Here is a 15,365-nt window from a genome sequence, read left to right on the forward strand (position 1 = left end):
TGTGCTTTGGCTGGATAGGAGGTAGGGACAGTGGGAATCTCGTTCATCCATTCATGCGCCTCACTAATTAGATGACCAGCAATTTGGCTACCTTAAGAGAGTCATAGTTGCTGCCGCCCTTGACCCGCGCTTCATTGAATTTCTTCACTTTGACATTCAGAGCACTGGGCAGAAATCACGTCGCATCAACACCCGCTGCGTGCCTTCGAGATGCTTTGTTGGAATTAAACAGTCAGATTCCCCTGGTCCGCACCAGCTCGAAGCTGGCTGCTAGGTGTCAGCCAGGGCAAGGGGCCTCTCGGAACCCCGGCCCCAGGGGCGGTCCAGTCCAGGGGAAGACCTGTGCGCGGGTGCGTGCGCGGCCAGGAGCAGCAATGCAGGGAGCCCCAATGCAACCCCGGGCATGACCGGCCACCTGAATGGTTCCCAGCAGGCGGCTGCGATTCCTGCCATAGCTGGGGTGATCCATGGGAAGGGCCAGGCTCCCGCCAGGAGTCGCTGTCGCCGCTGCTTCCCCCCTCCCCTGGCCAAACCCCGCTCATGTGTTTCTGCCCCAGGGCCCCGCGGGAGACCTCCCCCCTTACCTGGCACCACAGCCTGGGTCACCACGCAGCCAAGTCCTCACCGACCCCCTCCCCGCCCCCGGCGCCGTCCTGAAACCCCCATCCCACCCCTGGAGCATATGAGTATGGCCAGGCTCGAGATTTACAACCTCTTCCCCCGATTTTCAAGGGCCAGCGCGAGCTCACCAGACGCCACTGGAACCGCGACGCTTTCCAAGGCACGGGACCCTCTTTCGGGGCGAACCCATTCCAGGGCGCCCTGGACTTCACAAAGAAAAGAGAACTCTCTTCGAGGCTCACACCGGCTTCTCCGGGATCGGTTGTGTTACCGCACTGGACGCCTCGTGGCACCCGTCTCCGCTACTCCGGACTCGGGGATCTGAACCCGACTCGCTTTAGATCGGCTGAGGGCAACGGGGGCCATCGCCCATCCCTTCGGAACGGCGCTCGCCCATCTATCAGGACCGACTGACCCATGTTCAACTGCTGTTCACATGGAATCCTTTTCCACTTCGGCCTTCAAAGATCTCGTTTGAATATTTGCTACTACCACCAAGATCTGCACCTGCGACGGCTCCACCCGGGCCTGTGCCCTAGGCTTCAAGGCTCACCGCAGCGGCCCTCCTAGTCGTCGTGGCGTAGCTTCGCGGGGGTGTGGGCCGGGCGCCGCCAAAGAGCTTCCCAGTTTGCTCCAGTCCCCCTGTCTCTGACCCATCACCAGCGAGGGCTGGGTATGGGCTCGACGCTCCAGTGCCATTCATTTTCAGGGCTAGTTGATTCGGCAGGTGAGTTGTTACACACTCCTTAGCGGATTCCCACTTCCGTGGCCACCGTCCTGCTGTCTCTATCAACCAACACTTTTTCTAGGGTCTGATGAGCCTCGGCACTCCGTTTATCCAGAAGCGCCAGTTCTGCCTAACAAATGTGGCCCACTATGCACTCTTATTCCACACCCGGGCTTCTTACCCATTTAAAGTTTGAGAATAGGTTGAGATCGTTTTGGCCTCAGAACCTCTAATCATTCGCTTTACCGCATAAAACTGTGTTTGCGAGAACGCCAGCTATCCTGAGGGAAACTTCGGAGGGAGCCACCTACTAGATGGTTCGATTAGTCTTTCGCCCCTATACCCAGGTCGGACGACCGATTTGCACATCAGGACCGCTAGGGACCTCCACCAGAGTTTCCTGTGGCTTCGCCCTGCCCAGGCATAGTTCACCATCTTTCGGGTCCTAACACGTGCGCTCATGCTCCACCTCCCCGGCAAGGCTGGCGAGACGGGCGGGTGGTGCGCCCTTGGTGGACTGGAGAGGCCTCGGGATCCCACCTCGGCCCTGGCGGTCCTTCACCTTCATTGCGCCACGGTACCTTTCCTGTGTGCCCCAGACTTGCGCACTTGTTAGACTCCTTGGTCCGTGTTTCAAGACGGGTCGGATGGGTGGCCGACTTTGCCGCCGAACCCATGCGCTCGCTTCTGTCCGCGGTGTGGCGCCTTGCAAAACCCTCCCGGGCCTGACTGCGTGACTTCTCCCGGGGCGCACTGGGGACAGTCTTCCAAGCCCCTCAGTGCCCCATTCTCGCCCCGGCGCCACCCCGAACCCTCTTCCCCCTCCCCCGCGACCCCCGACCCTCGGATGGGCGAGAGGGAAGGAGAGCAATTTGGGAGTGGTTTTGCTCCTTCCAGCAAGTGCGGGTTGAAGATCCTTTGGCACTGGCAGGCAGGGGCGGAGCCACGGACACGCTCTTATGCTGGAATCCACCAATCACACCACCGCAATGGGCAAGCTGCTCTAGCATGGCTTCTGATTGGCTCAGACCTCACTGCAGTCCAAAGCTTCTGTGGTGAGAGAGCCGACTCCACAGTGGGAGGGGTGAAAGAGACTTTTTTAAATACGATATAGGTGGATTTTGTTGGCTGTTACACGTGGAGGCATGGAGGAGTGAGCTTGCCTCTGCGGATTGGGCTCTTCTCGGCGATGTCGGTGTCCTCAGAAGCGCCAGCGCCCAGCTGAGATGGCAGCAGCAGAAGGCAAGCAGTGTCTTCAGGAGTGCCAGGGCCCAGCTAAGAAGGCAGCGCCCAAAAGCAAGCCGGCCCCGGCAGAAAAGCACCTCGAGGCGGACGCCTCAGCGTTGTGCTGTGCGGGGAGTGGAGGAATCGCGAGCCCCATATAGCCCCCGCACTGCTCCCTGCAGGACCTGCCTGTGGAGATGCTGGTGGAGATCTTCGCCTCGCTCCAGGGCACAGACCTGGCCAGCCTGGCCCAGGCTTGCACCAAATTCCGGCACATCCTGCACACCGACAGCATCTGGAGACTGTGCTGTCACCAGGAGTTTGGCGTTCAGGAAAACTTGCAGAAACCGGAGATGATCGATGGTATGTCTTATAGAGAAGTCTACGCCAAGATGTTCCCATACAAAAACCTTTTGGGTTTGTGGCAGCTAGATTATGGCTATAGAAGACTGCTGAATGTAGTGGTGGATGATGGCTTATGCATTACTGGTTGGATGTATGGGCCTCGCCTTAACACCCATGTGGCTGGCCCAATGCAATTCGAGCCTTTGTTTAGAATTCACCTGACGCAAAGGAAATCAGCCATGGTGGAGTACATGGACCACTTCTACAGCTTTTCCCATAGCCGACACATGCAGATTCAGAAGGACAGGTTCAGCAACCGGTGGATCCAGAGAGACCCCCGACAGGATTCACCAACGCGCCTTAGGGGAGGACGATGGTTGGAGATGTCCCAGGAAGACAGACGGCTGTATGACCGCCTGACCTACCGCCATCTGTACCTCCAACCCCCACTCCCCCAGCCACCAGGACGATCTCCTCAGGCCAGGCCTCTTCCTAGGCAAATCCGATGGCTTCGGCCTAATGATTGCCATGCTCAGATTCCATGGGAAGTATGCCTGGGTCACAAAGATCATGGGAGACTTAATCTGGACTTTAGAGATCCACCTCATGCGCCGCATACATCTGCCAGATGGCAAGACCTTCCACAACTTCAAGGAGCTCTCCCACGTGGTCCAGGAGATTGAGGAGCAGGTGATCCGTGAGCAGCAGCAGCAAGAAAACAGAACTGAGGAAAGCGAAGGCCATGGCTCGCAGAGCCCTGCACAGCCCAGCATCGGGAGTCCTGGGCTGCACCTTCGGAGGAGCAGCCTGTTCCATTTGTTCTGCCTGTGGGCTTGCGCTCAAGAGACCAGAACTATCCCTCCCCCCTCCCCCCAACCTGCAGGATGTGTTACTATGGCGTGCACATTGTTACCTTACATGGCTCCGCCTACCCCAGGCGCTGCCCTGGAGTCTTCATCCTGTTCGATGAGAACCACTTCGGGTTCATCTGGCTGGAGATGAAATACTTCATCCTGTTAGGCAGAGTCCAGAACACCTTCCAGCATGTGGAGGCACCATACCTGCAGGCCTTCCTGGAGATGCTCTCAAACATTCAGCCCGGACCCCCTGAGAGGAGCAACTTGCATGCACTTTGAAGATGGGACCTTCTGACCTGGTGACCCACCTTTGTTCGTGTTTTTTTTTTTTTTTAATCCTCAACCAAGGAAATTTTTACACTGATGTTTAGAGAGTGGGGTAGAGAGGGGAAAACAGACAAAATCCATGTGAGAGAAACACATCAGTTGTTTGCCTCCTGCCCAAGCCCAAACCAGGGCCAGGCTGGGTAGGGGCCAGAAATTGAGGTAGAAATAAACCTTAGACCAGTGGTCTCAACCTTCCTAATGCTGCGACCCTTTAATACAGCTCCTCATGTTGTGGTGACCCCCAATTTCCTTGTTACAAATTGAACATGAACATGATTTTGGATAGATAGCTAGATAGATAGATAGATAGATAGATAGAAATATAAAGATACTGGGATAGCCCTGAACTGCCTGGTGGTGGCCATGCTACTGAGGCCCCAGCACAGAGTGATGGTACAGATGTCTATGGACCTGTCCCTGTTCATCAGTCTATGTTGTTGTCTATATTCCACAAATGAGTGAGATCACGTGGTATTCATTTTTCTCTGACTGGCTAATTTCACTTTGCATAATGCTCTCCAGTTCCACCCATGCTGTTGTAAATGGCAAGAATCCCTTCTCTCTTTTTTTTTTCCCGCAGCGTAGTATTTCATTGTGTAGAAGAGTCGAAGGCTCTGCTTAGTCTCTTAGATAAGCAAGAGAAGCAAGGCTTAGGAGGAATTCTTCTAGAAGACATAGAGGAAGAACTGCCCAATTCCCAGCAAGCTGTGAAGGCTTTACGGGACCTGGTATTCTTTGTAAATCATCCAGAAAAGAAGAAAATTCTTTTCTTCAATGATAAAAGCTGTCAATTTTCTGTGGACAAAGAGTTTCAGAAACTGTGGAGGAGTGTCACTGTGGATTCAATGGATGAGGAGAAAATTGGAGATGGCAGCGAGATATTCAGAAGAATATCTGAAGCGACAGGGTATTTCTTCCATGCAGGAATCCAGACCAAAGAAAGTGGCCCCTATCCAGAGAAGGAAAAGGCCTGCCCGCTTCACAAAAAGTGACGACTCAAGACTCATAAGGAACACATGGCTGGAGTGCTGAAGGATGACTCTGACATTGCTCCTAGTAAATAGTGAACAGTTTTGTAGTGTGAAGAGATCACCACACACCAACAGAGGAGGCAAACCAGCTTGAGGAACTTGATTCAGGTCAGCTTCCTCCCCCCACATTCTTGGATTTGGGGGCCTGGAATGACACCTTCCATGTCATTCCATATTGAAAAAACAAAAAACACTCCTTAAAATAAATAAAAATAAAAAAACCTCCACAGAAAACATGTTGATCCGGTCTTTCAACTTTCTGAGGTTTCGGCAAGCCCACATGGCCAGGCCCGGACTTGGTCTCTGGGCCAGGGCCTGACCATCCATCCATCCAGAGAGTGGGCGGGGTGGGGGGGTGAGGGGTTGGGAGGGTCGAAAAGATAGCCCGAACCAGACATAGTCTTTGTGGATTACAGAGATTGGGTTGACTGGAGCCCTGGCCTGGGCCAAAGAGCCCGTCCCGCCTTTTGCTGGTGGAGAAGCGTCAATGCAAGCGCCCCCTCCTGCAGCCTCCTCTGGGGAAGGCAGTCAGGTGACTGGACTTCCCCAGTTCTAACTAGACCCGAGGGGGCTCTGTCTTCAAGAAGGCAGGGGCTGAAGGGTGCTCATGGATGCCGAAGGACCATTCAAAGCCAGAAGTGTCCGTGCATGACTGCGGATGTACACGCACAGAAGCGCGCGCGCACACACACACACACACTCCCAAACGCACACCCACACACGCACACACCTAGTCGCCCTCCTCCACCCTCCCTCCCACACACACGGGAGCACAAGGTCCGCTAACAAGATATCTGCTGAGTGACACGCTCCTAGGAGATTTACTGTGGCTTTCTTCCTTGTGGATTGTCCTGGGCCCACCGGAGCCTGTCTAAATAGGTATTGTCCCCTTTTCAACCCAGAAAATGGTGATGCCTCTCCGCAAGGCCTGGAGATGGAGCCCTGTGGCCTTCTTGCGCACCTGCCCCATCTCCCAAGCTCTACCCAAGCCCGGGAATTGATTTAGCAGGCCAGTGGTGCCCTCTACTGGTCCTGGAGCACCAAATGCAAGCCTCCTCCTCAACCCCACCCCCACCTCCTTCTTCAGCTTTCTCTGGGAAAGACAGAGCCAGGTGTCTGGACCTCCCAGGTGTTTATAGACCCCAGGGCTGGGGGAAGTTCCAGCCCTGGTCGCTGTCTGCAAGAAGGCAGGTGTGTGTGTGTGTGTGTGTGTGTGTGTGGCGCAGGAGGGGGGACGCGGCGTTGGCAGAAGAGGGTTGCTCACAGATGCCATCCCACAATGGAAATCCTCCAATTAGCCTGAGTGCCGCAGACCAGACACACACAACACACACACACACACACACACACACACGGAGCACAATGTTGGGCACCGAGATTTCTGCTGAGTGACCCACCTCTAGGAGATTCACTGTGTCTTTTTGCAGGGTGGCTCAGGCCTGTGGATCATATTTGATGCTCAGCTGAAATTCTGATCACACCTACAGTACAACTGACCTCCTTGGCTTCAATGGTTTTGAAAAACAGACGTCATAGGGCACATCTGAAGGACGGCATCCTATTCATCTCCTAGACTCGCCATGTCCCTCTGCCACCAAAGAGGTGGGTTACAAGAACAGAGAGGAATTCTCTGAGATTCCAGGTGCCAGGAGTCACAAATCAAGGTGCCACCGAGACCCCTTCCCATCGGGGGGCTCTGGGGAGCACCTTGCCTGCCTCCACCAGCTGCTGGTGGCCCCTGGCATCCTGGTCTCAGAGCTAATATACAAAACCATACACATTTTATTCACCTCAACTTCAGCCTCTGCCTCCCATGACCTCCAAGGCCTGCTTCGTTCGTTGTGTTTGAGTCTCTGGTCTCTCCCCTCTCATAGCCACAGCTCCCTGATGCCCCCTCCTTTTGAGGAATGAATACCAGGCATCACAGCCATGAACAGGAGAATGTGTGTGTGTGTGTGTGAGAGAGAGAGAGAGAGAGAGAGAGAGAGAGAGAGAGAGAGAAACAGTGATGTGAGAGACACTTGGATTGGTTGCCTCCCACATGCACCCTGCCCAGAGTCAGGATAGAACCTGGTATGTGAAACCACGTATGTGCCCTTGACCAGGAATCTCTTGACCCAGAATAGAGCCCTCAGCTTTCCATTGCATGACATGACATCTCACCTACTGAGCCACACCAGAGAGGCTCCGTTTGTCTTTCAAATGGATCTTCCCATCTATTTATCTTGAATAGATTATGGCCAGTTAAGTGTGCTTGCAATGTTATGGCTTTCTGAGTTTTTTGGAATCCTCTATTCCTCTTTTAGTTTCCTGCTCTCTTGTCCTGTATGTTGAAGGCTCTCTGTAGTGCAATGTTTGAATTCCTTTCTTTTATTTCTCCAGTGTCTCCTGTAGACACACACATGGGCGCAGTAGAGAGCACAAGGTCCGCTAACAAGATATATGCTGAGTGACGGGAAGCTAGGAGATTTTTTCCTTGTGGATTGTCCTGGGCCCACCGGAGCCCAGGTGTGTGGTTACCGGCATTCTTGACCTAGGACAAATGAACAGCCTCTCCATAAATTGGAGGTTGAAAACCAAGATAAACACACACACACACACACACACACACACACACACCAGACCACGCCGAAGGTAAAGCCCTACCTCACACCACACACCATCACTACTAGATGTATTCAAGGACAGTTGACAACCTGGATAGCAGAGACAGTGAACAGGGCTTCTATAGGGTTGTATGTCCATTTTCAAATGAAGCACGTGGTTAAGATCATTTTTAACTTTTATTAATAAATTCATTAGGCTTGAGGGCATCCATTTGCCATGGATGGAAAGGACAGGCAGATATGTGACAGGCAACGATAAGCACTGAAATAGTCCTTAAAATCCAGAAGTTCTACTGATAAAAAAAATACAAATGGGACCGATGTTTGTAACCATTCATTGCCGAGAAATAGAGCCAATTGCAATGAATGAAGAGAAATGAGCAAAGAAATAATAAAATAACATAAAATAAAATAACCCCTCCCCTCCCACACACACACACACTCTTCACAGGTCCCAGCTCCGAGGAGCCCGCACTAGAGGTGACAGTCAAGCACACCAGGCATCGCAGCCACATTCAAGATAACCTTTCCTTGAGATGCTTTTGGTGAATGCCACCTGCAGGGCGTGTCCTGTGGGGGGGGTCTAGCCTGAAGCATGAGTTCCCCCACACTAAACTTGACCCCCAACCAGTGACGATGCTTCAGCTCTAAGGCCAGATGATTGGTGCGTCTCTGGCTCTGCCCACCACGTTCCGGGGCTGTAAAAGGGAGCAAGGGTAAGCATTGCAATGTGTTTTCTAGGGTTTTGTTTGAGAGACCCATAAAAGTATAACGCAGTGATCAGCCAGGCTGTACATACAAATAGATAGGTAGATAGATAGATAGATAGATAGATGATAGATAGATAGATAGATAAAAAAAATAGTAAATGTGGATTCATGATAAGAATGTATCATTGTATGCAGGCTTTACATGAAAGAAAGAAAGAAAAAAAAGCACTAACCGGTTTGGCTCATTAGATAGTGTCAGCCTGTGGACTGAAAGGTCCCAGGTTTGATTCCGGTCAAAGGCGTGTACCTTGGTTGCGGGCACATCCCCAGTGGGAGGTGTGTAGGAGGCAGCTGATCACTGTTTCTCTCTCATCTATGTTTCTAACTTTCTATCTCTCTCCCTTCCTCTTTGTAAAAAAAGCAATAAAATATATTTTTTTAAAAAAAAGAAAGAAAAAAAAGTAAGTATTCTTGTCAACATTTCTTTGCTCTTTGGCCCCGCCCCTGCTTCCGCTCCCGCTCACGCTCCTGGTCAAGCAGATCAAATAAAGAAAAGTAAATAAATTAAAAAGTATCCTGTCAACATTTCCATCAACCCAAATCACTCTGATCCACAATCAGAGACTTAAGTCCAGGCCAGTCCATTTGGGCGACCCCGGCTCTATGTGCATGATGGAGTCCTTACCAGACACCAAGTCCCCATCGGGCCATCTGGTCGACCCGCGCTCTCTCTGTGGATGGCTGGGTCCCCGCCGCCAGAGACGGGCTGCGCATTAAAATAAAATATATAAAATAAAATGAAAATAAAATAAATAAATAAATAAAATATATAATAAAATAAAAAGTCCCACAGCCAATCACTCTAATCAACAGCCAGAGACTGAGTCTGAGTCTGGCCATCTGGTCGGCCTCGGCTCTCAGGGAAGGGGCGCCTTGGGCCTCCCACTTATTCTACACCTCTCATGTCTCTTCACCATGCCAGACTAGAGTCAAGCTCAACAGGGTCTTCTTTCCCCGCTGATTCCGCCAAGATGGTTCCCTTGGCTGTGGTTTCGCTGGATAGTAGGTAGGGACAGTGGGAATCTCATTCATCCATTCATGTGCATCACTAATTAGATGACGAGGCATTTGGCTACCTTAAGAGAGTCATAGTTACTCTAGCCATTTACCCGCGCTTCATTGAATTTCTTCACTTTGACATTCAGAGCACTGGGCAGAAATCACATGGTGTCAACATCCTTCGCAGAACTTCGCGATGCTTTGTTTGAATTAAACAGTCGGATTCCCGTGGTCCGCACCAGGTCTAAGTGGACTGCTAGGCACCGGCTGAGGCAAGGCACCACGCGGAACCTAGGCCCCAGGGGCGGGCCAGGCGGAGGAAAGACCTGTGTGCGCGGCCTGGGCCAAAATCCTGGGCTGGACCGCCCACCTGAGGGCTGGCCCGCAGCAGCTGGGGCAATCCACAGGAAGGACCCGGCTGGTGTCCAGAGTTGCCTCCACTGCCGACCCCCCAGGTGTCCGGGCCCGCGGACCCTGCGGGGGACCTCCCCTAGGACCCGAAGCGGAGGGGGTTGGGGCGCCGCCCCCCCCACGCGCCGCCCAGACCCCCTCCCCGGCGCAGAGGGAGATGGGGAAGGGAGAGCGAGGTGGGAGGGGGAGGAGAAAGCTGGAGGTCGGGGTGCCAGAGGGGAAGGGCTGCGGGGGCGGACCCGGGCTTGGGGTGGGGCGGCACGCCTCATACAGCCAAAGCGAGTGCCCAGCCCCGCTAAGGGTCCCAACACCACCAATTCAGCCCTTAGGGCCAATCTTTATTCCGAAATTTCGGATCCTGCTTGCCGACTTCCCTTGCCTAGGTTGTTCCAACATGCCAGAGGCTGTTCACCTTGGAGACCTGCTGGGGATATGGGTACAGCCCATATTTACACCCTCTCCCCCGGATTTTCCAGGGTCAGCGAGAGCTCACCGGACGACACCAGAACCGCGACGCTTTCCAAGGCACGGGACCCTCTCTCCGGGCGAACCAATTCCACGGCGCCCTGCCCTTCACAAAGAAAAGAGAACTCTCCCTGGGGCGCCCACCAGCTTCTCTGGGATGGTTGCGTTACCGCTCTGGACGCCTCGCGGCGCCCGTCTCCACCACTCCAGACTCGGGGATCTGAACCCGACTCCCTTTTGATCGGCTGAGGGCAACGGAGGCCATTGCCCGACCCTTCGGAACGACGTTCGCCCATCTCTCAGGACCGACTGACCCAAGTTCAACTGCTGTTCACATGGAACCCTTCTCCACTTCGGCCTTCCAAGTCCTCCTTTGAATTTTTGCTACTACCACCAAGATCTGCACCTGCGGCTGCTCCACCCGGGACTGCGCACTAGGCTTCAAGGCTCACCGCAGGGGCCCTACTACTCGGAACGAGTTTTTTTGTTTGTTTGTTTTTCCTACACCCTTTTCTCTTGATTATGGCCAAGGTGAAAAGAGCAACCAGGAAAATATATCCCCAAAATGACTCGGTACAAAACAGGTCTTTTTCAGAAATATTTAATAAAATAAGAGTTAACGAAAAATCTTTACATGAGTTTTAAATCCTATTTCAAAACAGAAGAAACAACTCCATCATTGGCCACAGGTCACTGGCCATCCTCGCACACACTGACTTGCTGGTGCTTTAGCTGGTGTCCATCATCGCGTTGTAATCATCCAGCAGGGCGTCCATCTCCTTGCCATCCATCTGGCCGTCCAAATCCTCAGTGTCCCTCATAGCATTGTAAGTGTCCAGTAGGGTGTCCAACTCAGGGGTGTCCCTCATCCCGCTGTAAGCGTCCAGCTGGGCGTCCATCTTTTTGATGTCCCTCATTGAGTTGTAAGTGTCCTACTTGGAGTCCAACTACTTGGTGCCCCTCATCGCTTTGTAATTGTCCAGCGGGACGTCCAACTGCTCAGTGCCCCTCATCGCGTTTTCAGCAGCCTTCTGGGAGTCCAACTGCTCGGTGCCCCTCATATCGCTGGAAGCGTACAGCTGGGCGTCCAAATTTTTGGTGTCCCCCATCGGGTTGTAGGCGTCCTTCTGGGCGTCCAAATGCTTGGTGCCCCTCATCGAGTTGTAAGCGTCCAACTGGGCGTCCAACTCCTCCGCTGAGATATGTCGCTGTGAATTGCGACCAGTGTGCCTGCCTGTTCGCCTGTTGCCTCCGCGGGCGCCCCTCTGATGTTGAGGGGACGGCCATACAAAGGGACCCCGTTGTACTGTTTCCTGGCTTCCAGGGCATCTGCCTTCCGCTCAAAGTGCACGTGGGCTGTTCCCAGGCTGCGGCCAGAGCGGTTGTAATGGACACCGGCCTTCTTAAGAGGCCCGAACTCCGCAAACAGCTGCGGGATGTCCGCGTCGGACACTCTGAAGTCCAGGTTGGACAGCAGCAGCTTCCCCCCAGTTATCAGGCCGGCGCCCCTGCCGAAGGCCCAGCGGAAGGTGCTGTGTTGCCACTTGTCGGGAAGCTGTCTCAGCCTGCTCTAGGACGCCGGCTGGTTCCTGCCTCGGCCGAGGTCCGCCCTGTTCTGGAACGGCCCGCCGCCCCTGCTCTCTGGTGCGGCGGCCTGCGCTCCACAACTCCGGCTTCTCTGGGAGGCAGCCTGGCCTCTGTCCGACCTAGGTCCTTGCCGCCACTCCCGCCACAGCCGCAGCCCCGGCCATGGCCGCCCCGCTGACTCCGGTCCAGCCTAATGTCATCCAGTGACATGTGGATTTTGTCGGCCATGGCGGGGCCCAAATCGGCCTAGGATCGAGCCCCTCCGGAGGCACGCAGGTCCTTCACTTTCCTTACAGCACCAGAGCTGTTCCTGTGCGGGCACCAGATGAGCAAAACCGGTTAGGGCGGGTCACATATCTTTGTGCTAGTGAATGACAAGAGGTAACTAGTCACTTCCCTTTTTTCCAGTGCCCTTGGGGAACAGCCCAGAGTCCCAGGGCAGAGACCACAAATTCCCTCATTGTCACTGTTGTCATGTTAATTTTTGACCACTCACTATAATTTTACAGTTTACCAACCTCGAGCCTCCGCCCCTTTGCTTTCTCCCACCTCCATCATCTACCATCACTGGATTTCATGGAAACCCACTGGTCAACAGCAGGAAAGAGTGTAGAACAGTGTTTGAAACCACTTACAAGTCTCATCCTTGGATGGTGATTTATAAAAATAGGTCAAAGACATGCTTGTGGACTTTGGGCTTTGCTGTGCTGTGTATCTATGCAGAGACAGGGTGATTTTAAACTCCTATGTGATGACTTAAGTTTATCCTTGGTCTGGCCTCCGGACTTTGTTATCTAGACCTTGGAAAGTTCTCTTCCCTGCCATGAAAGGAATAGATTTTCAATTCCTTGAGATTCTGCTTCCCGGCAGTTGACGACAGTCTGGTTCAAATAAATTCATCACAGAAATTATTTACAGGTTTGAGTGTTTCTCAGTTTAATGGTATGAAACTCCAAGAAAACACACACACACCACACACACACACAAACACACATACACACACACACACGCACACATACATGCAAGTTTTTCAAGTGTACAACTCAACAAAACATCACCTGAATACAGCGCCCAAAGTATAAAGCCTCTTTCTGTAACAATTTTCCTCCCCCCCAACCCCCTCCCCGGTTTCTTTCTCTTTGGCTTTCTTTTGTGTTCCCCCCTTCCACTACCTCCCACCACCCCAAACCTATTATTTTCAACATAGGGAGGGGGCATTTCCAAGGTATACAAACAAAGCAACAAAGCCAGGAAGCCATAGAGGTAATAAACACTAACCTTGACCACATCTGCCACTGCCTATGAATATATATATATATATATATTCACAAGAAAGCCCAAAGACAGCAAGCAGGTGGGTGTGGGGAACATTCGTACAATGTCATCTGGTTGTGGATTTTAGCGTGACTCACCTTATGAATGACAAGAAAGTCTGGGGGCGGAGGGGGGGGCGCCCTGTAGTATGTGTGTTTGAAATGAGGTAAATGTGGATGAGGCCTTGTCCATGAAATGTACAAAATCAATCAATTTGGCCCTGGACCAGTGGCTCAGTTGGCTAGAGTGTCTTCCCTTATGCCACTGTTTGTGGTTTCGTTCCCCAATCAGGGCACATACAGGAAGCAACAGAGCCCTGGCTGGTGTGGCTCAGTTGGTTGAGCGTCATGTCTCGCATTGAAAGGTCACTGATTCCTTTCCAGGTTTCAGGTCCAATTCCCAGCTGGAGTATGTATTGGAGGCAACTGATAGGTATTTCTCTCTCTCTCTCTCTCTCTCTCTCTCTCTCTCTCTCTCTCTCATTCCCTCCCTCCCTCCCTCCCTCCCTCCCTCCCTCCCTCCTTTCCCCTCCTTTCCCCTCCTTTCCTAAAATCAATAACACACACACACACACATATATATATATATATATATATATATATATATATATATTTGTTGCTGTTAATCCTCACCCGAGGATATTTTTCCATTGATTTTTAGGGAGAGTGGAGGAGACAGGGCAAGACAGAGGGAAACATCGATGTGAGAGAAACACGTCAATTGGTTGCCTCCGACCAGGGCCAGGGCCCAAAGAACCTGCCACCAAGGTCCAAGACCTTGGCCTGAATCGGACCCGGGACCCTTTGGTCCACAGGCTGGCCAATGCTCAATGCACTGAACCAAACATGCTAGGGGGAAAAAAAAAAAAAAATATATATATATATATATATACATATATATATATATATATGCTGTACCCAGCCACGCATTGCTGTGGCTCAGTCTGGTTAAATGGAAAAGAAAGAAAAGAGAAAGCACACGTTTCTAATACGCTTAATTTCACAATGCCTGTGGGTATGCAACATTTTGTGTTGTTCCATTGTCTGTGCAGATATAGAGATTGTCTGGTTTGCCGACTCTAGAACACGCAACATATAATTGTCCATGTGAGAAGCAATCCACGTCTAGATCTAAACCGCACAATTCTAAAGATTGGTCCTGAGCTTTGTTAACGGTAATTGCAAATGCCAATTGAATCGGGAATTGCAATCTCTGAAATTGAAATGGCATATCCGTTGGAATCATAGGAATCTGAGGAATGAGGACATCTTCACCTTTGAAAGGTCCTGTCAAGATTGTTGCTTCTATGACATTGCTCATTAATTTTTTTACTGCAAGCCTCGTGCCTGTCAAAGCTTTGGCTGGTTGACATTTCGCAACATGGTAATTGCCGTGCCGATTTTCAATTGCAGTACATGTGGTGGCATCCCTGGCAGATCGAGTGAATTCAAAAATTCTGTTGGATAATTAATCGCTTCATCTGCTTCCACAACAGTGTCGACGGACTTGTATGTGACTGCCTAGCTTTGAATGTTAGACTGAATGATATTGTTAAGTCCGTAGAAGTCTTTGTTCTTGGCTGCAAGAATAGCTCATTCACTCAGCCAATCGTGATTCTTATAATTGGTTTGAATATTGGGAAATACTTTTTCAACCAATTCTTCTTTTGACGTCACTAAATTGCAGAAGTGATGAGGCAATGAAATTCGTCCTGAGGTAAGATCAACTGACACCTGTCCATTCTCAATTCCCAGCAATTGATGTGAGAATATCTCAGCTGATGGATCGTTTTGCAGCTGGACATGCATATTTGTGGTTAATTTTATCTGCAATTTATAATTGTAAACAGAAATATTGAAATGGAATCTTATATTTTTAGTATAGCGTGTGTTGCTTTTACGTCCAACAGATGGCTCTGTTTTTCAAAAAAAGCATGTTTTTACCTGTCACAGGTGTGACATCTATATAATAGTCAGTATATAGGTATATGGAAACATGCGCGTATTCGAATGCAACATTGTGCCAAAATTTCAAAGCAATCGGTGAAGACCTTTCGGAGATTTAAGATTTTGAACAAACAA

The 15,365-nt window shown here is 51.5% G+C and overlaps 1 pseudogene; it reads right to left on the reverse strand.

The window, feature by feature from the left end:
• The window catches only part of LOC106695191, a 65,515-nt pseudogene extending 53,317 nt beyond the window's left edge, over positions 1–12,198 (reverse strand).
• Positions 12,199–15,365: the final 3,167 nt, after the last annotated feature.

Source organism: Myotis lucifugus, unplaced genomic scaffold, assembly GCF_000147115.1.
Source record: "Myotis lucifugus unplaced genomic scaffold, Myoluc2.0 scaffold_933, whole genome shotgun sequence".
Classification (NCBI taxonomy): Eukaryota; Metazoa; Chordata; class Mammalia; order Chiroptera; family Vespertilionidae; genus Myotis; species Myotis lucifugus.